This window comes from Hypanus sabinus, chromosome 27, assembly GCF_030144855.1.
Source record: "Hypanus sabinus isolate sHypSab1 chromosome 27, sHypSab1.hap1, whole genome shotgun sequence".
NCBI classification, from domain to species: domain Eukaryota; kingdom Metazoa; phylum Chordata; class Chondrichthyes; order Myliobatiformes; family Dasyatidae; genus Hypanus; species Hypanus sabinus.
The window spans coordinates 13851178-13875942 of record NC_082732.1 but is presented as its reverse complement, the minus strand read 5'-3'; positions in this window follow the sequence as shown (position 1 = coordinate 13875942).

Below are 24765 nucleotides of genomic sequence, written 5' to 3'. Positions count from 1 at the left end.
TACGTAAAATTGCTACAGTAATGTACAAAAGTCTTAGCACCCTAGCTATAAATACGTGCCAAAGGCTTTTGGACAACACTGTATCTTGCAAAAATTGAAGTGAAGTGTGCTCATATTTTATCCATACAAATTAGCTGTGCGAAACGCTAAAGAAAGGGGCAGAAGGAGCTTGGCTTGTAAGGCCAAGGCATTGTAGAATGCCTGACTCTAACTTGTAAGTTATTCCCCCCCTCATCAGACGTACCATCCTTTAGTCCCTCTCCCTTCAACATCTCTTCCCTGACCCCTCCCTCCAAGATCCCTTCATTCAGTCCCCCTCCTTTCTGACGGCCCTTTCTTCAGAACCCATCCCATGACAATCCCTTCCCTCTGTCCCTCTCCCTCCAACATCTCTTCACTCAATCCCCCTTCCTTCTGACAGCCCTTTCCCCGGTCCTTCTCCCATGACAATCCCTTCCCTCTGTCCCTCTCCCTCCAACATCTCTTCACTCAATCCCCCTTCCTTCTGACAGCCCTTTCCCCGGTCCTTCTCCCATGAAAATCCCTTCCTTCTGTCCTCCTCCCTTCAAGATCTTTTCCCACAGCCCCCTCCCTCCAAAATCTCTTCCCTCAGTCTCACTCCCTCCAACAACCCCTCCCTCAGTCCTCCCCCCTCTATCATACTTTCTCTTAGTGTCCCTCTCTCTAATATTCATGATAGGGATTGGCGAAAGCCAGAATTACAAGATGAACTATGATGTATATTCTTCCAGAGATTAAGTTTTAGGTCTGTTTTTAGCCTAGAATCATTGCTGTCATTTGCAGGGCTGATTTGAAGCCTCACGGTGGACACCTGTGAAATTACTTATACGCTTTGCTTCATGAGTTAATTACTACTTAAAGGTCGCGAAAGGTTAATAATTTTCTTTCTCCCTTTGCAGTCTCTCATTGGAAAATTACTCGGCTGCATAGTGGGTGTCAAGGAACAACTAACATTTTTGTCACTTAATTTTTGAGCAGCTCTAGTTGCAAGGGAAAGATGGTTGGTAATGGAGCATAGCTTCCGAACATGACAACAGCTGACTTTGTTATGGCAACGCAGCCTCCATTTTAATAGAGTTCAGGGAAAGGCCTTTCTTCAGAGGCCTTGTCATTCATCTCAGTGTTTTGTTTAGTGTTTTATTTTAAGGGTAGTTTCCTCCCCATAACTAAATAAGAAATGTCACCCAGACAGCTGATATTATATTCATTTCAAAATCATCTGTATTTGAGTTGACAGAATGTTATAGAACCAGAGGAGACTCTGCCAGATTTTTGAATCAGCCACACCTTCCAGCTCCTCCTCCTTAACACTGCCAGTGTTTGCCTTCTTATCCAGTGCTGAACTTATTTTGACCACAACTCCAGATCATCTCCTCTTTCTAATTTCTGTATTTTCTTACAGCATAACAGGAGGCCGCTCATCCCACTGGGTCCATGCCAGCTCGCAGAGCATTCCCCGCAGTCCTCATACTCCACTTACCTCCCTGTAACTTATTCTCTCTCATGGCTGTGAGGCAGGCTGTGGGATCCTTGCAGTTCCTCCTTGAGACGGAGCATTTTAATCATTTTCCTATAGTTTGCACCTGCTGCAGAGATGTTTCAACCTGTTACGATACAGAAAGTAATCCCCTTTTTACCCATATGACAGGAAAATTCTCTTTTCTGACAGGATCGTGATGACTTTTCATGCATTAGACTTGTGTTTTACTATTTTTTATATGTGATTGGCTAAAAAGAATTATGTTAAAACAGCATTGATTCTTGGGGTCTTTGAATTAGGAATTTTTTTTATAGTGCATCATCTTTCATGCATTAAATACACGATAGTCCTCCCCATCTCATTCAGCCTTTAATCTGCAAATTTTGACTTAACTAATTATTTTGCATGATCACATCCCTTGTGTTAAATGAGAAATGGGAGCATTTTATTCGCTAAACAGTACTAGAACATGACTAATTAAATGGGTGAAACGAGCAGTTAGTGGGGATAAATTTGCAGGTTGTACAGAACTGTTCACACAGACCTGCAAGACAGTGTTCTACTGGAGTTTTGTGGGTGCACAACGTTCCAGGATATCCCGGTGGGGACTCGTCCATTGACAAAGTGGCGAGCTTGGGATATAGTGGTGGGGCAAGCAGAAGTTCCAGAGTGGGCATCTCAGAGGTCTCAGTCAAATTCATGATCTTAGGAAGATGCATCAACAACCATCTTCCTTGTCCGAGATAAAAATAAAGATGAGCTTTATTTGTCATCTGTCCCTAGTTCTTTCAGGTTGTTACAGCCGGGGTGGAAATGGGGACAAGCTCCCACTATCTATTAAATGCTCCCAATGGCGTGTACCTCAAATAACTTCTGGCAACCAAGTCTAACTCCTGGCCTTCAGGTGTGGCTTAACTACGAAGCCCAGTGAAACCATCTTTACTGATAGGAGAAAGGGAAAAGCTGAGCTACTGGCATCTTACAACCAATCATTTCAGGCAGATGGGGCTCATCGGCCATGGTTGGCAGCTCATTAAGGAGAAGGAAAACTCTGATCTCAAAACCCCGCTGCCTTGCAGCTGTACCCACTCGTGGGGAAGGCTCTGGGGGAAAATCTAGAGGAAAAAATCCAGAGCTGGAGTCCTCCAGGCGGTCCTACCTTGAGTTTAATGCTTACAAAAGCTGGATGAACTCAGCAGGTCGGGCAGCATCCGTTGAAATGAGCAGTCAACGTTTTGGGCCGAGACCCATCGACAGGACTCATTTCAACCGATACTGCCCGACCTGCTGAGTTCATCCAGCTTTTGTACGTGTTGATTTGACCACAGCATCTGCAGTGTACTTTGTGTTTGAGCTTAATGCTGACTGGCAACTCCTATGGCACAGCAGGTGCCGAACTGTATCGGTCTCTGCCGTTCCTTTGGGTTCATCAGATGCATTGAAAGAGGGAGCTTGCTACATGGGCGACAGCTTGCTCTCCCTATCGTACTGCCCCGGCTTGTGTATCTAGTTAGGACTCTACATCCATGGTCGACCCAGGCTGATAGAGGCCTCAAATATTGAAACAGAGTGAAGTGAGTGCATCATTTGCATCAAATCAAATTAGTGAAGATTATAATTGTTGCCACACTTCTTGCCCCAACACAGCATGCCCACAACTCCCTAACCATAACCATACGCTTTTGGAATAGGAAAGGAAACTAAGGAACCTGGAGGAATTCCACTCGGTCACAGGGAGAACGTATAAATTCCTTACGGTTCAGTGGGAGCCAAATCCCAATCCTGCAGCTGGTGCGCTGTAAAGCATTGCGCTAACCACTACGCTACTGACCTAACTTCCAAGATTTAACAACTGGCGAACAAATCAAATGAGGAGCAGGGGGATTGAACTGCCTTTGCTTTGATCAAAGTACTGGGAACCTATACCTTGTTCTGCATTTTGAGGCTGGAATGCTTAATTGTGAAAGTTAGGCCAGATGCATGGAGTTTGCACATTTTCCCATGTGACCAGGTGTCCTCAGGGTGCTCTGCTTTCCTTCCACAACCTGTAGATTGCAGGTTTGGTGGCGAGCTAGCCTTAGTCTATGGGTGAAAGGTGGAATGACCCCATGGGCATGTCATGGGGTCAGGGGGTGGGGGGATGGATATAATGGGTTAGGGTAAGATTAGTATAAATGCTTGAAGGTCAACTGGGCTCGGGGCATGTTTCTGTGTTGTCTTTCTCTATGACGAAAACATTCACAGTCAGTTGATTTGACTCCCAGTGATATTGTAATCCTACAGACACCATGTTTTGTTTCTATTGATATTTCTAAAACAACAGGTTCTCTTTATGTACAAAAGGTACCTGCATTGCTGATTGCTCCCAACCTCTCCCAAGCAAAACTACTCAGGTCCCCCTAGAATTAAACATGAATCACGTTATGGAATTGACCAGTGCAGCCATTCTATCACAATTATTAACTTCACTTCTATTTTGCCAGTATTCAAGTGGATTAATCAATTGACGGATGATTGTTCGGATGGACGATTAAATCAATAGATCGATGTAAGATCTTGTGTGGCATTGCTGATTAAAATAATTGTTAAAAATGTATTAATAAAGGCTTTTGAAGGTAGATTCAGATATAGATGTTGTCGCCTTCCATATTTGCTATGTTTCCCTCTCTGTGGAATAATTTGCCCGAGGAGGCCTCTAAAATTATTTGCAAAGAGCTATTTCTATGATGATGAGGAGTGAACTGAGGTGAGCGAAGCAAAAACTTGAATGATACTCAAACAGACAAGAAGAATGTGTACTCATTACTGAATGAGCACATATACTGTCTTGATAAAATTAATGACTGGTTTGCCAATTAAACAATGAGATTAAATTTGAGTTCATCCATTATTCATTTATGACCTGTGATCAATGAAATTGTTCCACGTATGCCCTCTGTAACTGTTCAATTAAAACTCAAAATTTAATACTTGAAAATTAGATCATCATTAGAGGTATAAGCTTACACAGAGAAATAAACTCTCATGGACTATATCTTTCCAAGCATCTATGATGATGATCGGAACATTAGTGTAACTAACTCTTTCTTATTATTGCTGTTACATGCTTGAAGCAGAATAATAACAATTCTTCAGTGGTCAAAATTAAAGTTCAAAAGTTCAAAGTTCGAAGTACATTTATTATCAAAGCATGTGTACATTATACAACTTAGAGATTCGTCTACTTGCAGGCAACCACAAAACAAAGGAAGTCAAAAGAGCTCACAAAATAAAGAAGGCCATCAAACACTCGATGAGCAGAGAGAAAAAAAAAGCAAATCATACAAACAATAAAAGTAAATGAATACCATTCAGAACAAAAGTGAGACTATAGACACAAAGGCTGGAGTGGGCCACACTCTCAGCCTCAGTTCAGTGCCAGTTTAGTCCCTGGCAGTGATAAAAATTAGATTTTGCTTTTTGACAACTTCAATTTAGATTTGAAAAATAGTATTGGGTCTCGGATGGTGTGAATACTGAGTAATTTTTTATTTAGTATTAAGTTATTCAAATTGTACCATCTCTGTTGCTCTGAGAATTCAACCTTGAATGAAGAGATGACAGTTTGGATTATTTCAAACTATGCTTGACACAATATGAGAAGGTTTGTAATTATCTTATTGTCTTTCCAGTCAGGGGAGCACTGAGTTATATTTCATGTCTAAGCACCAGGCAACAAATACAATTCACTTTGTTTTTCCATAGAAAAAGTGGTCAACTGTGATAATTTCTCCACTCTTAAGATATTCATAATCATCTTATTGTAATGCAGTGCACTTCAAAAACTAAATATACTGATGGTTCTGTCCCCTCTGGGTTGGCACCTGGCACTTGGCAGATCAAGGAACAATTTACAGACTTGATATGCATGTGAACTTGAAGCAGGAGGGCAGTGAGTAACTCTGTTTTATCTTGCCACAGGTTAATGTTACAGGTCAAGGTGCACAGCAGGTAGTACTACCACTTCAAAGCCTCAGTGATCTGATTTCAGTACTGACCTTTGAACTTGACTGAGATGAATCTCCATGTTCTCCCTATGACTGTGTGTGGTTTCTGGGAGTTTCATGAAGATCAAAGATATGCTGGTAGGTTAACTAGCAATTATAAGAATTCCTCCTAGTGTAAATTAGTGGCAGGAGAAGTGTGAGGTTGGAGGGTTAGATAGATAGATCCTTTATTGATCCCGAAGGAAATTGCAGTGTCACAGTAGCATTACAAATTGACAGATATACAATCTTTGAAGTAAAGTAAGAATAAATAAAAAATAAGTTACCTTAAACAGTCTAACAGGAGGGGGTCATTACTTCCCTGGCTATAGATTATAGAGCCCAATGGCCGAAGGTAAGCCATCTTTGGAGCAGCATGGTTAACAGTCTATTACTAAAGTGCTCCTCTGTTCAACCAAGGTGGCATGCAGAGGGTGGGAAACACTGTCCAGAATTGCCACGATTTTCCTTAAGGTCCTTTGTTCTCCTACAGTCTCCAGTGTGTCCAGTTTGATTCTCATAACAGAATCTAATCAGTTTATTGAGACTGTTGGCATCACCCATGTTGATGCCATTGCCCCAGCACAACACCGCATAGAAGATTGTACTGGCAACAACAGACTGGTGGAACATGTGAAGGAGAGGCCTGCATACTCCAAAGGACCTCAGTCTCAGGAAGTAGAGGCAACTCTGGCCCTTCTGGTACACAGTTTGTGTTGGTGTCCACTCAAGTCTGTCTGTTGTTACTGGGTATGTGAAAGTAAGCTGGTTACCAGGAAACATGGGGAAACGTGAGTGATGAGATTGCTCTGAATAGTCTAAATGGGATGAGCACAGCAATGTATTGGGTAAATACCCAATGCATATGTGTAAATGCAAAAAAAGTGTCGTAAACAAAAACACGAGGTTCAGCAGCTGCTTGAAATCCAGAGCAACACACGCAAAATGTTGGAGGAACTGAACAGGTCAGGCAGCATCTAAGGAGAGTAGCTAACAGTTGACATTTCAGGTCAAGACCCTTCATCAGGACTGAACAGCCAGCTGAAAGATCTTGGACCGAAACATTATATGTTAATTCCTTTCCTTGGATACTGTCTGACCAACTAAATTCCTCCAGCATTTTGTGCTGTAAATAAAACTGGTGAACAAGTTACCGCATGGGATAACAGTAATATGGGCTTGGCAATGAAGTGGGGAGAAATTGGTTTTAATTATTCCATGATCAATGCACTTAGGAAAGTAGGAATGAAAAAGAGGAGAGAGTGTGTATTGATTAAAGAGAGTATTGCAGTGTAAGAGAGAGAGAAGGTACCTTGGAAGGATCATGGACAGAATGTAACTGCTGACTTTTGTGGATTATGGTACTGGGACTATTCCAGAGGCCAGCAATTGGTGAGAAGGATATTGAGGTGTACATTACCAGAAATATTGCAGAGATCTGCAAAGCAGTGATGTGACAAAGAGGACATTTAATTAATTAATCATAGACATGTACGGCAGTAGCAGAAGGAACAAAGAGAGGAAAAGGGATCTGAGATGTGTTCAGGAGAATGTTTTGGTCAGCATACTTCTGGTGCAATGGCAATGAGACTTCGAGAAGGAAGCCAGGAAACGAATGCAATTCTCAACAGGGAGCATTTAGCTATCAAAATATCTCATAAGAGCACTTTATGGTAAAAGTTACCAATTAAAAAAGTGCCAATTTTAATGGAATGAGAGTATATCTGACCCAGTTAAATAGGAATCAAGATGCATAAGTGGAGTCGTAGTTTAGAGGAGCAAGTGCTCCTGATGAACTTTGAAAAATCTCTGGTTCAGACACATCAGAAACATTGTTCAAAGAGCCGTGTTTTAGGAGAGATATGAAGGTCTTTGAAAAGAATACAAAAGAGATTCGCCAAAATGATTTTGGTTTGAGGTACTCCAGTTATTCAGATAGGTTGAAGGAGCTGGTGTTGTTCTCCTTGAACCAAACGTGACACAAGGAGATTCCCTTTGTGCAGAGTGAATGGATCGGGTTTGGAGCATGTTACCAATGCACATAAAGGAGGTATTTTCAAAAAACTCCTGAGTAAATATCTGAAAGAGAGGAATGTTCAGTAGCAGGGTTAGCGGGCAGGAGAGTGAGATGACTGGATTGCTCTTGCAACAGGTCAGAAATGATTCCATGGGCTGTATAACCTATTCTGTGTTTTCACATCCTGCAAGTATGCAGTTGAAGTGTGGTCCCTGAGCCATTCAAAAGGGAGAGGGCGGAACTTTCTAATCTTGTTGATAAAGTCGGAAACGACTGTTGTTTAAGTGGATCCACACTGTAGTCATACAACAACACCCAGGATCAGGCTGCTTCTTCTCTACATATTTTTAAGACCACATATAACTTCGCTAACATATTTTTGGACTGTCGAGAAAATGGATATACTATAGCAGCTGGGAGCTTTAGGATGTTGGAAGAATCTTGAGAGACCAGTGTGGATGTAAGTGCTTTCCTTCAAACTCTGGGTTCCTTACAATCTCAGGATAGATAGTAAGAGGATGATTATTTCTTAGGACAAGGAGAGGCAAGAAGCAGTTGTTTTCAGGGTGTGTATCGGTCTCAAGCTCAGAGACCAGCGGGTGGCAATGGTATCATTTAATGCATTCCACAACATGAGATCTTGGGATGAAGGACTATAACTAAATCCACAGAGTCATACAACATGGTAACGGGCCCTTTGGGCCAACTCATCTATCCCAGGCAAGGTGCCCACCTAAATGAGTCCCTTTTCCCCATCTCTGGCCTGTAACACTCTAACCCTTTCCTATCCATATACTTAACACAAAAATCTTTGAAATGTTGTTATTGTAACTGCCTCAGCTACTTTCTCTGCTAGCCCATTTATTTATGCACCACCCGCTGAGTGAAGGAGTTGCCATTCAGGTATCTTTTAAATCTTTCTCCTCTCACCTTAAACCTAAGCCACTTAGTTCTTTTATTTCGCATTCCCTTCAGAATAAGACTGAGTGTTCGCCCTGTCTATGCCCCACATCAAGATCAAAATGAGGATCAGGTTTATTATCTGCCTTTTCATGAAATGAAATGTGTTTTGTGGCAGCAGAATGGTGCAAGAAGCAACTATTTGGGAGCTAGATATTGATTAGGTCCTCAACGGTGATAACCTCTGGATTACTCCCATTGCGAAGAACCTATGAGAGGCAAAATAAGGTGGGTTATTACTTCAGTAAAGACGTATGGCAGGAGGGAAACTCTCAGAATCTAGGACAACATTGGGACAACATTTAACATAAATAACAAATGTGTTTTTTTTTGTAGGGGAAATAAGGGTTATGGGGAAAAGGCAGGCCCGTGGAGATGAGCCCATGGCCAGAACAGCCATGATTTATTGAATGACGGAGCAGGCTTGACAGGCCAGGTGGCCTCCTCCTGCTCCTATTTCTTATGTTCTTAAGTAAACATGGCTGTAAATAATCACCTGGGAGGAGTTTGCAGAGAGAATTGAGGTAGAAAAAGTTATAGGTAACTAACAGATTCTGACCCATTCTCCTCAGATAACTTAATGGAAAACCAGTCAGGTGGCATGTGGTGGTACCTCTTTCCCTTCCCAGCTTTCTGCCTGGTAAGGTGGCACTGCACATCAATTAGTAGCCATAGTTTTACTGCTGATGCAGTTCAAATCCAGCAACAGCAGCAGGGAAGTTAAATTCAGATAGTCCAGTTTTGGAGTTAAAAATAATATTGGTCTAAGTAGGTAACCATAAAATTAGCATGTGAACAACCCATCAGGGAAGGAATATATAGTTCTTACACAGTTTGGTCTCTACGTGACTCATGAAAGAACAATGTGGCTGATTCTTGACTGTGTGGGGCAAGAAGTGTTGATTGATCATTGTCAGCAATGACTACAGTCTAGGGATGAATAAATAGAAAGGATAAGCATCTGCAACCTGCCCCAAGAATCTCCCCTTGTGCTTCTGCTATGAGTTACCAATTCCACAGGGATGCTGCTCTCATTATCTATTTAGCTCTTTCTAAGGAGAAGGAGTTAATGAAGCAGGATTTAGCTGTGTCTGCACATATTCATTACACACTGGGGAAAGAAAAAAAATCTGTGCATCTTTTTGCCTTGCCTGAGGCATGGCAGCTTTGTATGTGTGTCCTTTTGTTGTGGTCTCTGTTTCTGTTGTTGTTCTCCCATTATACACAGCATATCGCTGATTCCCGGTCAATCTGGCTTGGCTTACTTCCCAAAAATAAAAGCTCCTTCAATTGTGTAATTCTCCAACATTTCTCTTTCACACAATTCAGTAATCTTTCACTATTTTGCATCGCTGAATTAAGTTAATTTCACCTGAACTTCTGAGTTAGCTTCAGCGTTTCAAACATAAAATAGTTGTTCTTCCCAATTTTGTAAATTGTTCCATTCAATTCTGACCTTGATTTAGATTCGCCCCCTGCCTTGATGCTTACTCTTAAACACTTAGTAAACTTGTACTTCACCGTCTATCCAATTACATTGTTATGCCATTTTTCGAGCTCTGTGGCGTTCATAGTTCAAGTTGTTTCCCTTCAGACTAAAGTGTGTTGAGCTGAATTGCAGTGTTTGCCAGAAAAAAATAAGCATTAGAAATTCTGCTGCATGTACAATGTTAATTATCATGTATTTTAACAGATCCGTGTGTGTGTCTTATGCAGAATTTTGAGTGGGGTAAATGCTGCCTCATTAACTGCTGAGTTTTTGAGAAGGTAACTAAGAAGATTGATGAAGATCGGTAATATATTTTCTATATGGCCTTTAGTAGGCATCTGATATGGTCCCATGTGCTAGGCTGGTGCAGAAGATGGATACAAGGTGAGTTAGCTAATTGAGTGAAAATTGTTGGTGTTAGGAGGCAGTGGAGGAATGTTTTTCTGATTGGAAGGTTGAAAGAATCAATACTGGGACCCCTGACGTTTGTGATATATTTTAAAAATGGGTTGTGAATGTAGATAGCATGATTAGTTTGCATACAACACAAATATTAGAGGTGTTGTGGATAGTGAGGAATGTTGGCTATAGATCAGATGGGAATTTGGGAAGAACGTTGGCAGATGGAATTTGATCATGTCAAGCCTTAGTTGATGCATTTTGAGAACTCAGAATGTTTTAGAACATGTATAGTGGCTGGAAGGGTGAAAGGAATGCTGATGAACAGAGGGAACATGAGGTCAGGTCTGTAATTTCCTGAAAGTGGCAACACTTCTTGATAGGGTGGTGAAGAAGGCATGGCCGTCTTCATTTGTCAGGAAATGGAATAAAAAAAGTTGTGATGTCGTGTTGGAAGTTTTCAAAACACAAGTTAACGTGCTCTTGCAGCATCATATGCAGTTCCGGTTCCCACGCTGTAGGAAGGATTTTGTTGCACTGGGAAAAGTGCAAAGGATATTTAAGTTCAAGTTCACGTTTAGTTGTCATTTAATCATACACGTATACCCATGGATACAGTCATATGAAACAGTGATCCTCAGGGGTCAAGGTGCAAAACACAGTACCAAGAGTCATACACAGCACAAAGCACATATAGCACATATAAGATGGCAGTAAACATACAGTCACACACAAACAAAAGTAGCCCACGTCCCTGAGTGCCATGTCCTGTAGACTGATGGTGCATGAGATGCTGTTGGCAAGAGCAAGCCTGCAGCAGTCCGGTCATCATGTGCTTAAAGAAAGGTCCAGCCACAGACGAATGCAGTTCAGTTCGTCTTCCCTTGAGTGAACACTGGAGGGCAGTACCCAATGTGAGGGGCCAGCCTCCAACGCACACCATGGACGTTGCGCCCCACGGTCTCCAGTGTCTTCTCTCTGGATTGCTACAACAGGCATGTTGTGATGGAAATGAGAAAGATTCTTTGGGTCTCAAAGGCAAGAGCTCCGGACACACAGTGTTAATATTAAGGGGTTTATTTACAAGGGGAGAAAAAGCTTGGGAACACCACATGTGGCTACAATATTTCCACAAACGCGCTTAGAATAGATGAGCGTGGGAAAAGTCGGGTCAGCAGTACAATACATGGGAAAACGGTGTGGGGACAGAGTACAGGTACACATATAAGCAAGGGAAAAGTAACTACAAAACCTGTCACACCTTGACTATCGGCAGGCACGGCTCTTTGCTAACGGGACAGCAATAAACGCTCCCACAATCCTATTCAATGCACACCTTACCACGTGTCTCCAGCACGGTTCTGCAGTCTTCAGCCCGGAGTGAAGCAGGGTGGTCCCTCGAGGATGGCATAAAGAGAACGAGCCAAGCACATGTAGCACCCTTTATAGGTCAGGGGGCAGGACGGTCCAGCCCAGGTGATTCACCAGGGGGCCAAGGGCTTGGTGCTAGACAGGTTAATCCAATTAAGGTGGCCAGTGGTTAAGTGTGCACTTATTAGTTGGGAGGGGTGAAATGTTGACTGGCAGGTGGTGTGACTTCCGAACAGGTGAGGACAGTGTTGTCACGTGACAGGCACGACTCTCTGGATTCAAGGCGACCCTGCATGGCATAAGTCCTGGTCCGCGCTACAATCAAGACCACCCAGTAGCCCTGACGTCAGTCTTTCCAGTGAATCAATGAACTGTATTCCAGATTACCAATGTCCAACAGGGTCTTGTGATCACATGAAAAATGTCCGAGACAATCTCTCGCGCCATTTATTCAATTCCGTGTTGTCTCCATGCACTGCCTCTGACGTCTCCTTCCCCGGGTGGCTGACGCAGGTTGCAACACGGCGCTCAACAGGTCCAGCTCCACTTCCATCAGGCCACTTGCTAGTGAGGTAGACCTGCAGTCCTCGATGTTCTTGATAGCCAGCAGCGTCTTGTGATTGTAAAAAAAGATGGAAAGGACAAATGTGCCTTTGATTGGATGCAGTGGGGGCACCATGCTCAAGCGCACTGCCAGCTTACTGGAAGATGTACCAGAATGTCCCCTCTGCTATCTGATTTCTAAATAGACATTGAACCCGTGCACACTACCTCACTGCTTTTCTATTTCTGTTTTTTTTTGCAATACTTATTTTAACTTAATTATTTAGTAAACAGATATATACTTCACATTACTCAGTCTTTTCCTTTATATTTACTTATCATGTATTTCGTTCTACTGCTGCCGTAAAGTTAACAAACTTCATGACTTATGCCGGTGATATTAAATCTGATTCTGGTTTGGAGTGGAGGATTTTCATTGTGAGAAGAGACTGAATAGGGCTGGATTTAATTACTGGGAAATGAAAGAGACTGATGGGTGATCTGGTAGGATCATACAGTGAAAGTGATAAGAGACCCAGATGGGGTAGATTACCCGAAATGTTGACTGTTCATTCATTTCCATGGATGCTGCCTGACCTGCTGAGCTTTTCTATGGATTTCAAGTGTCTGCAAAATTTCTTGCTTTTTAAATGGTCAGAATCTTTTCCCCATGAGAGCAAGCAGGCATGGGTTTAAACTGAGAAGAAGGAGATTGGAAGGTGATTTGAAGGGAAGCTAGAAAGTCACTTGATGAGGCTTTTTATAGTACATCAACACTCACTTTTAATGCAAATCAGAAAAGAAGTTCTGAAAAGATTCACAATTTTACTTCTAAAGGCATATTTTGTAACTTTCAGAGCAATTCTCACAGGATTCTGGGTAAATGAAGTGCAAGCAAGAATTGGAATTAAGTGTGTGTAATTAGATGAAGTTGTCATTGTAGCAAAGAGAAGCTGTAACCAGACAGGGAACAGGAACAGCATTATAATATCATCCTCAAGCCAAGAACATATGAGCTGGGGTTAAAATATTGGCCTGGATAGGGGAGTTTCTAAACAACAGAAAACTGAGTTGGGCTAAGTGGGTGATACCTGGATAGGCAATCAGGAACTAATGAGTTGCCATAAAGATCCTTGTTGGGGCCTCAACTATTTATAGTCTATTCTCATGGCTTGGATGAAAGGATAGAATGCACTGTAGTCATATTTGCTGAGTAATACAAAGGAAGGTGGGTTAACAGGTTTTGAGAAAGGCACAAAGCCCTTAAATTCTGAATCTTGTGATGATCTACCATGACCTTGGATAAAGAAGCTCCTCCATGAAAATGGCGAAACAAGTAGAGAGGATGGTATTGAAGAGAAGGTGCTTGCTTTCATTGCTTGGGGTATTTCAGATTCAAGAAGTCACATTGGAATTGTATAAACCTTTGGAATATTATGTCCAGTTCTAATCACCCCTTTACAAGGAGGACACAGTGTCATGGTCCCTTCTGGCAATCGCCCACCTGGCTATTTACCTCAGGAATTGGTCCTCAATCACGTTGTTTAGTTCCAATCATTCCCAGGTTCCACTAACTACAAACAGCAGCTTTCCATCAGCAAATGCAGGATAAAAACCCTGTGACCACAACAAGGAGCTGCCAGTTCGTTGGTTGACTCCAGCGTGAGTAACCTCGTTTCATGGTTCTGAGGATTGCCAGTTCTAAGTCTAGCATCGCTCTGGGATACCGACTCCACGCTTGCTATGTTAATAATGCCTCCCGACTCTGCCTCTGCGCCTGTGTTCTGCACTTGGGTTCTTCTGCTGCCATGCTCATGTAACACAGAGGCTTCAGGGTGCAGAAGAGGTTTACCAGGATGCTGTTCAGGTTAGAAGTTATGAGGAGAGGTCAGACCAATTTAAATTGTTTTCTCTGGAGTGTTGGAGGCTGAGGGGAGACCTGGTTGAAACATGAGAAGCTTTTTCCCAGGGTAGAAATGGCAAGTGCTAGAGGGCATGCAGTTTAAAGTTATTCATGGAAAATCTAAAGGAGATACGCAGAACAAGTTGTTTTACGCAGAGAATGGTGGTGCCTGGAATTGGCTGCCAAGGGTAGTGGTAGAAGCAGAAATAATAGTATCAATTAAGAGGCTGTTAGATAGACACATCAATCTACAGGGAATGGAGGGATATGGAACATGTAAAGATAAAAGAGACTGGGTCAGCATAGTACAATGGTGGTTAGCAAAACACATTACAGTACCAGCAACTCAGGTTCAATTCCCACCATTGTCTGTAAGTTGTTTCTACATTCTCCCTCGTGACCACAAAGGTTTCCTCTGTGTACTCCAGTTTCCTCCTGCAGTCCAAAGACATACTGTTTTGCTAGCTTAACTGGTCAATGTAAATGTTCTCATGATTAGGCTAGGGTTAGGTTGGGGGTTGCTGGGCAGAGTGGCCAGAAGGGCCTGTTCCAGGTTGTAGCTCAATAAATAAATCAATACATTAGTTTAATTCAGTATTTTGCTTGGCTCTGACTTTGGGGCTGGAGGGCTTGTTTTATGTTCATTTTTCTATTTCATGAATATAGAAAAATTAAGTGAATGAGTAAGAACTTGACATATGGAGTGTCCTGTGGCAACTGTAAGGTTGAAAGACAGAAATAAAATGGGTTTCAATTAGAGAGAGGGGGAGGGAGAGAGAGAGAGAGAGAGAACAAGAACACAAAAAGTTACCATGCAGACGTAACAAGAAATTAGAAAGGTCAATTAAACATTAGCCTTTATCCAAGAAGTATAAACGTAAAAATGAGGTAGATGCAATGCAAGTTCACAAGCACTGACGCGACTGCATCTGGAGAGTTTGTTCTAAATAAATTTATTATCAGAGTGCATATATGTCACCATATACAATTCTGAGATATGTTTTCTGGCAGGCATACCCAGTAAATTTAGGAGCCATAATAGAATCAATGAAACTGCTCTCAACAGGGTGGCAAACAAGCAGTGTGCAAAAGACAACAGACGGTGCAAATAAAAAAGAGAAAATAAGTAATAATAAATAAATAAGAAATAAATACTGAGAGCATAGGGTGAAGAGTCCTTGAAATTGAGTCCTTAGGTTGTGGGAACAGTTCAGTGAAGGGCAAGTGAAATTATCCCCATGAGTTCAAGAGCCTGATGGCTGAGGGGTAATAACTGTTCCTGAACTAGAGGCTCCTGTACCTTCTCCCTGAAGGCAGCAGCGACAAGGGAGGATGACCCGGGTGGATGGAGTCCCTGATGACAGATGCTGCTTCCCTGTGACAGCATTCCATGTAGATGTGCTTAATGGTGGGTAGGGCTTTATCCATGATTGACTGAGCCATATCCAATACTTTTGGCAGGATTTTCCACTCAAGGGCATTGGTATTTCCATACCTGGTTATGATGCAACTAGCCAACATACTTTCCACCATACATCTATAGAAGTTTGTCAGAGTTTTAGATGTACAATTTTGGTCTCCATATTTAACAAAGGAAATGTTTTTCTTGGTTCACTTGAATGATTCCTGGGATGAAGGGCTAGGAGGAAAGGGTGAGTATATCCTCATAGGAATGTAGAAGAATATAATGCAATCTTGTTGAAACACTTGACTGTTTGGAGAGTTTCCAGTTGGATGCTGAGAGTATGTTGAAATGGTTATCCAGAACTAGGGGTTATGCTTTCAGAATAAGGCTTTGACACTTTAGAAAATCACAAAGATTTCAGTGTTGGGAATTTGTGAAAATCTCTACCTCAAAAAGTTGTGCAAGTGGACTGTTTAAGTATATATGGGGTGGGGGCAATTGAAGGACTCTTGAACTGCAGTGAGTCATGGTGTATGAAGAAAGAACAGAGAAGTAGTTGTTGAAGCCAAGATCTTATTGAATGGGTCAGCAGGCATGAGAGGGCAACTGGCTAACTCCTGCTCCTGCTTCTTGTGTTCCAAAACAGTTAAATGAGATTTGTTAAATTACTTTGAGTTGTACATGTACATTGGAAGATTCCTTCATATATTTAACGATCAGTGTTTCCAGGAATTGTAGTCTTGTGGACTAGGGCCAGAATACCAAACAACTTCTGTGATAGCTGATGTTTCAGGTTGATAACTGGACAACATAGATTGTGCAGCTTGATTACTTTTGGGTTTACTTTAAAGATTTTTGGCTGCTGATCATGAAAATCACCATGAAATTTCCTTTCCATGCACCATTCTTTAAAAAAAAAATCAGCTATATTTGTTTTTTAAATTCATAATACAAGTCTCGTGAACAAAGCGGATGAGCTTAGAGCAAGGATCAGTACTGGGAGATATGATATGTTAGCCATTACAGAGACTTGGATGGCTGAGGGACAGGAATGTTTACTTCAAGTGCCGGGTTTTATATGTTTCAGAAAGGACAGGTAGGGAGGCAAAAGACGTGGGGGCATAGCACTGTTGATCAGAGATAGTGTCATGGCTGCAGAAAAGCTGGACGTCATGGAGGGATTGTCTACGGAGTCTCTGTGGGTGGAGGTTAGGAACAGGAAGGGGTCAATGATCTACTGGGTGTTTTTTATAGGCTGCCCATTAGTAACAGGGATATCGAGGAGCAGATAGGGAAACGGATCCTAGAAAGGTGTAATAATAACAGAGTCATCATAGTGGGAGATTTTAATCTCCCAAATATCGATTGGCATCTCCCCAGAGCAAGGGGTTTAGATGAGATGGAGTTTTTTAGGTGTGTTCAGGAAGGTTTCTTGACACAATATGTGGATAAGCCTACAAGAGGAGAGACTGTACTTGATTTGGTATGGGGAACTGAACCTGGTCAGGTTTCAGATCTTAGTGGGAGAGCATTTTGGAGATAGTGATCACAACTCTATCTCCTTTATCATAGCAATGGAGAGGAATAGGAACAGACAAGTTAGAAAAACATTTAATTGGAGTAATGGGAATTATGAGGCTATCAGGCAGGAACTTGGAAGCTTAAGTTTGGAACAGATTTTCTCAGGGAAAGGTACGGAAGAAATGTGGCAAATGTTCAGGGGACATTTGTGTGGAGTTCTGCATAGGTATGTTCGAATGAGATAGGGAAGTTATGGTAAGGTACAGGAACTGTGGTATACAAAGGCCGTAGTAAATCTAGTCAAGAAGAAAAGAAAAGCTTACGAAAGGTTCAGAGAGCTAGGTAATGTTAGAGATCTAGAAGATTATAAGGCTACTAGGAAGGAGCTTAAGAAGGAAATGAGGAGTGCCAGAAGGGGCCATGAGAAGGCCTTGGCAGGATTGGGGAGCATACCTTATGAAAACAGGTTGAATGAACTTGGTCTTTTCTCCTTGGAGTGACAGAGGATGAGAGGTGACCTGATAGAGGCATATAAGATGATGAGAGACAGTGATAGTGTGGATAGACAGAGGCTTTTTCCCAGGGCTGAAATGGCTGTCACAAGAGGGCACAGGTTTAAGGTGCTTGGGAGTAGGTACAGAGGAGTTGTCAGGGGTAAGTTTTTTTTTACTCGGAGAGTGGTGAGTGGCATGGGCTGCCAGCAACAGTGGTAGAGGCAGATATGATGGGGTCTTTTAAGAGACTTTTGGATAGGTACTTGGAGCTTAGAAAAATAGAGGGCTATAGGTAATTTCTAAGGTAGGGACATGTTCAGCACAACTTTGTGGGCCGAAGGGCCAGTATTGTGCTGTAGGTTTTCTATATTTCAATTAAAATGTTGCCCACAATGTAAGTTGTAATGGAATGGAAAACATTACTGATACTGATACAGATTTTGAACCCTTTATGCTCGAGTGAACTTCGACTGATAACTCAATCTGAATTTAACGACCTGTTTCAAGAGTTGGGTTTGGCAAAAGCAGAGTTACTGGGTTCGAGCCTGCAAAGATAGAATCTGCTTTCACCAGGCACAAAAATTTCCAGGAAGGATTTTGATATTTGAGACATATTTCCAGGATAACTGATGCCAAGGTTAAGGAAGTCATTTTTGTTGGTTCATAACTGAAACAGGTCATCAATGACTTGTTCAAAGAATCTCTAGTGGGACTTGAAAAAATCACATGGAAGCCGTTCAAGGATGTTGTTGAAATTTTTCTGGGCACTACAGAGTGGCAAACTACGTGCAGCTGGTTGACAACATGCTTTAAGCATTCAAAACCATGAAATGCAACATGTCACTGAAGATTTATTTTCTGCATTCCCAATTAGACTTCTTCCTCACAAATCTTGGTGCCGTTGGAGATGAGCGTGGTGAAAGGTTTCAATAGGACATTGCAGTCATGGAGAAATGGCATCAAGGCAACTGAAATCCATCAATGCTGACTGATTATTGTGGGAAAGCTAAGCGAGTAGCCTCAGACACTAAGTGCAGATGCAAATGATCAACAAAACATTTTTAGCTCAGTTGAACTATTGCAAAGCATCTGCACCATTATGCAATTAAATGCATTAGATTCAATAAAAGCTAATTTCTTGTTTTGCTAAATTCTTCCATGATCCAAATAGTTTGAAATTATATTTGTATATAGCTTCAAGGGGCCTATCATAATCACAAAAAGTTCTGAGGAAGTAGAACTTACGAAAAAGAATTGCTGTCCAGTGTAAGCTTCATCAGAACTTAGCTGGACTGTAATCTTATTGTCTTGTCTCATTACTGGTGCTCCTAGCATTACAGGGAGTCTTTATATAATTGCCCCTTATGCAAGTCAGTAGACAGAAGGAGATCATGCACCACTTTTGCTTTAACAGATGGCTCGATAAATGTTCTTCAGCACCATGAAGACGTGGATGAAAATCAAAAATAACTAAAAATCTGAATCTATACCATAAGTATCTCTACTGTGTACAACCTTGAGATTCACAGCCTCAAAACAAAGTAGCACAATATAACCCATTTAAAAATCATAAGCTACAAAGACCGTCAAACACCCAAAGTGAAGAGAGCAGAAAGTGCTGGGAAAATAATCAACAGGTCAGGCAGCAGCTGTGGAAGGTGAAAATCAATGATTCGGACTGCAACTCCTCATCAGAATTTAAAGACGAAATTGTTCAGAGGAGCAATTAAATACTGATCTTTAGGAGGGTGATGAAGAGAAATATGTGATAATGGGAGAGCCTTCGGTAGAGATGCCTGAAGGTTGTGGAGCAAAGCATGAAAGGTTAGAATCAAGTTGAGGAGTGAGTCATTGCTATGGTTAAGACTTCCCAATCTTGACCAGACCTTCTACCTCGTCATGGCCCTGCATCTTATTGTTTGTGAGCACTGTAACTGTAACACTATTATGCATTCTGAAATATGCTGAAATAATCTGCATGGATGGTGTGCAAAGCAATGCTTTTCACTGTACCTCAGTGACAATGATAAACCAGTTTATCAGTTCAATACGGAGTAAAGGGAATTTCAGATCTGTGCCACTAAGAACCAGTGTAGGCATGCAAAAATGTGGGATAAAGTTGGGAAGCAGAGTTTTAGATAAGCTGAGGTATCCAGAGGATGAAGCTACCCAGTGTGTGCTATTTGTTTAGACCCCAACGACTTCACCATTGCAATTGTACCATGCTCTCAGTGGTTAGTGAGCAAATTTGGGACTCAAACTGAGCTCCTACAGATGAACATTATATCTCACAATATCATTCCTGAGCCCTGAAGAAGGGTCTTGGTCCAAAATGTCAACTGTTTATTCATTTCCATAGATACTGCCTGATCTGCTGAGTTCCTCCCATATTATGTCTGTGTTGCTTTGGATTTCCAACATTTTCAGAATCTCATTTCCTTAGAATATCATTTCCTGTAAATCATCAGTTCAAACCTTTAGCAGAACTACTTCACTAATCAATTCAAGCACTTATATTTGAAATTCTTTCATTTCAATTTGGTAGTTATTTAGTAGGATATTTTAATTAGGGTAAAAATGTTTGGTACCATTTTAACTAAGACAAGCAAACATACCTCAGTATTGTCTTGTCAATAGTTACACCATTTTCAGTGGCCAGAATTACTAAGTTATTTCCTTCTTGTGGTAATCATCAGTCTCTGCTTTCTCCAGAGGTATCAAATTGCTGACTCCATTTGGGTTCAAGTGCGAATTAAAGTGGCAAGATCTGTAACAAAAACTGAAAATATAGGAAATATCTCGAGGGTCAGGTGGCAGCAACAGTGAAAAAAAACCTAGAACTAATATTTAAGTTTGAATCGTTTTTGTTTTTTTTTTCCAGAACTTTTCATTTTTATTGTTGTCAGTCCAGTGCTAAGCAATTATCTTAAGGTCATCTTTCTGAATTAGCAGTTTGCTTTCTGTATAAGGTGAGACCATGTGAACACTGGTGACCTGAGTTGTCAATGTCGAAATAACTTTTCAACTCTGTTCATGATTCACACCATTGAATCATAGAATCTGACAGCACAGGGGAATTTTGTCAAGTCAATTCTTTGAAAGATGTGGAATTATTGCCCCCCATAGTTCTGAGCATTTCCATTTAAGTATGGGTCTAATTTCTTTTTAAATGTGAACATTTAATCTGCGAGCATCATCTTTTCACATATCACATTTAGTTACTTCCCTCTTCTTTCACAACTTAACTTAAATCTGTCTCTTCTGATTACTGATGTCCCTGACAGTGGAAACATATTAGTCTTGATATTCCTTCCTAGACAGTGTCACTAAATACACTGTATAGTAATAAGAATTTATTGCACGTTTCTTCTGAAATTTGGGTCAAATTACTTCAACGGAACAAAATTCCCTAAGTGGAATTGAATGCACAGCCACAGCTAAATAGTATTTTAATGAAGGTTGGTCGTTTAAATAAGATTGTCTGCTGTGTGTCTCAAGTAATTTTGGATATGAACAATCATAGGTGAATTACAATCATATCTTCTGTTTTGTTTAGTGGGAAAACCCACAGCAAGGAATGCTATCATAAACTCTGTGCCGTTTTCTAATACAGAAGCTAAACAGGTTTTGAATGACTTGACATGGAAATCTGACATTATACAAATTCTCCTATACATTTCTAAAGCAGTTTCAAGCTAATAATGATAATAATAATAATAAAAAATGTTTCATAGTGTTCATTTATAACAGGACACAGTATTATTCCATTATTTTCACTATGGGCACCATTATAGTTAATATTCAATGGGATGAAAGAATTAGACCAAGTGTATGTAGAGTGATTCAATATGGGTTACAGTAGAAAACAGTTTTTGATTTGTGGAGATAATCAACTTAAGGATAGCTCTCAGCAACAGAGCCCTATGTAACACAGGGACTGCCTGTATTTAGTACAGTACAGCACTGTGCAAAAGTCTTGGGCACCTTAGCTATACAACATACAGGTGTCCCCCCACCCCTTTACAAAGGTAGAGTGTTCCTATGAAACCTTTCTTAAGCCAAAATGGCGTAAAGCGAAGAACCATTAATTTATACGAGAAAAATTTTTGTAAAAGCGTAAAATCCTCTTTGTAATGTGAAAACAGGTTACTAAAGTAGTCCTTTTTGTAAAAGCGAAGTGGTGTAAAGCGAACATTCATAAAGCGGGGGACACCTGTGTATGTGCCTAAGACTTTTGCAGAGTACTGTATTTTTCTTGGTTTGGATTACTAAATGTTTGCCCCAGATACTGAGATGCCCTGATTTTAGCAGTCAGTCTTTTCTTAACATATTGATTAGATTTCCAGACTGGCCAGCGTGCAGGCTTTATTACAATGAAATGACCCAAATCTAAACATATCCATTAGATGTCTACATAGACTCTGCTTTGAAGAGAACTTCTGCTTTTCTGATCTGCCTGATGAAGTCCAACATCACTGCAACATTTACTGCAATGGGGAATGATCTAGCAGAGGAAAGCCATCGCTGTCAGGTTCTGGCACCGTGTCTGGCCCTTTGACTCAGAAGAGAAGGGAGAGAAGAGGCAAACTGTAGTGATAAGGGGATTCATTGATTAGGGGAACAGAAAGGAGGTTCTGTGGATGAGAGCAAGTTTCCCAGATGGTTTGTTGCCTCCTGGGGGCCTGGGTCAGGGATATCTCGGACTGAGTCCATGGCATTCTTAAGTGGGAGGGTAAGTAGCCATCAGTACTGATGACATGTGTAGGAGGGGTGATGAGGTCCTGCAAAGAGAGTTCAGAGAGCTAGGCGCTATGTTACAGGACAGGATCTCCAGGGTTGTGATTTCAGGATTGCTACCCAAGCTTCTTGATAGTGAGGCAAGAAACAGGTAGATCATCCAGTTTAACACATGGCAAAGGAGTTTGTACAGGAGTGAGGGCTTCAGATTTTTGGATCATTAGGCTCCTTTCCAGGGAACGTGGGATCTGTATAGAAAGGATGGCTTACACCTGAACCAGAAGTGGATTAATATCCTAGTGGGAAGATTTGCAAATGCCACACCGGGGGTGGGGGGGCGGGGACACACACAATTAAACTAGAATTGCAGGGGGCTGGGAAGCAGAGTGCTAGAACAGATAGTGCAGCGTTTGTGGAGAAAGATATTGTTAGCCTACATACAAAGTCAGTAATTTAAAGGTTAAGAATGTGGGACTAGTGTTCTGAGCTGCGGATATTTCAATGCAAGGAGTGTTGTAGGAAAGGTGGTTAAACTTAGGGCATGGATCACCATGTGGAATTATGACACTGTAGCTATCAGTGAGACTTGTTTACAGGAGGAGCAGGACTGGTAGCTTAGTGTTTAGCAAAAAGTTATGAGAGCTTAAAGGAAAAGGGGTGGCATTACTAGTCAGGGAAAATGTCAGTCAGGACAGACTGGAGACCTCATCAAGTGAGGCTTATGGGTAGAACTGAAGAATAATAAAGGTGTGACCATATTAAGGGGTCTATATTATATACCACCTAATAATCTGCAGGATTCAGATGAGCACATTTGTAGAAAGATTGCAAACTGTGGCAAAAATAAGGCTGTGATAGTAGTTAACTTTAACTTTCTACAAATTGACTGGAACTCTCACACTGTAAAAGGCTGGAAAGGAAAGAGTTTGCAAAATGTGTTCGAAAAAGCATCCTTAATCAGTACATCAAAGTCCCAACAAGAGAGAGTGCAATATTATAACTGCCATTGGGGAATAAGGCAAGCAGGTGACAGAAGCTTGTGTAGAAAAACACTGCATTTAGTGATCATCATGACATTAGTATCAAGGTAATTATGGAAAAGGGATAGATCTGGTCCTTGGATTGATAATCTAAATTGGAGAAAGGCCAATTTTGATGGTTTTAGAAAGGATTTGACAAGCGTGGATTGGGGTAGGTTGTTTTCTGGCAAAGGTGTCCTTAGTAAGTGGGAGGCATTCAAAAGTGAAATTTAGAGTAAAAGGATATTGAGGGACAAAACTGGTGCTCTGGAAGATCAGAGTGGTAATCTACGTTTGGAGCTGAAATAGATGGGGGAGGTCTTTTATGGATATTTTGCATCTATTTACTCAGAAGGTGGACAGAGAGTCTATAGATGTGAGGAGGAAGAGCTTGCTGACTTGAGGCAAATTAGGGTGGATAAATCCCTAAGGTCTTGGAATCCTGCCTGAGGCAAGTGCAGAAATTGCAGGGGCCCTAGCAGAGAGATTTAAAACATTCTTAGCCATAGGTGAGATGCTGAAGGATTGGAGGATGGCTAATGTTGTTCTGCTGTTTAAGCAAGGCTTTAAGAAATTACAGCCTGTTGAGCTTGATATCAGTTGTGGAAAAGTTATTGGAAGGTATTCCTAAGGACCAGATATATAAGTCCCTGTTTATCCTAATACTTATTTGCAGGGTCGATTTCAAAACAGGAGAAATTTTTATCAGTACATGGATGTGAGGGGTATGGAGGGCTAAGGTCTGAGTGCATGTCAATGGGGCTGGGCAGATTAATGATTCCTCATGGACTAGATGGGCCAAAGGGCCTGTTTATGTACTGTAGTGTTCTATGACTATGAAATTTCCACATTCAATCCAAGCCCTTGAAAACATTCATAGTATGTGACTTTCAGAAAAGTCTCGCTCAAATCTAGCTAGTGATTTGTAAAGGCTCAGTAAAACGTTTCTGCTTTTCCACTTCATGAACTGAATCATACCTCCAAAAATCAGATAGTTAGTGCTTACGTTAAAATGGAACGAATCTGAGATTGGAACTGAAACCTCCTCAAACCTTAGTACCACTAACATTACAAAGGTCAGGATATAGAGCATGTGACCAGAAAACTCACATGAAGTAGGCTGATGATTTAAATCAGACTGCCTGTTGTGACTTTGGAAGTCATTCTTTTCTTTTAACAAACAGGCTGGTTTTCTAGGGAAACCCTGTAGCTTAAAGGAAGCAAAGGAGGACTGAAAGTTGCAGATTGATTTCAAATTCAAGTTTAAACTGATTGTCATCTCACTGTAGATATATCCAACAAAACAAAACAGTGCTCCTCCATATCACGGTGCACCCACAATACTCACATTGCTCCCTGTACCCTGATCACTTGTTCTACA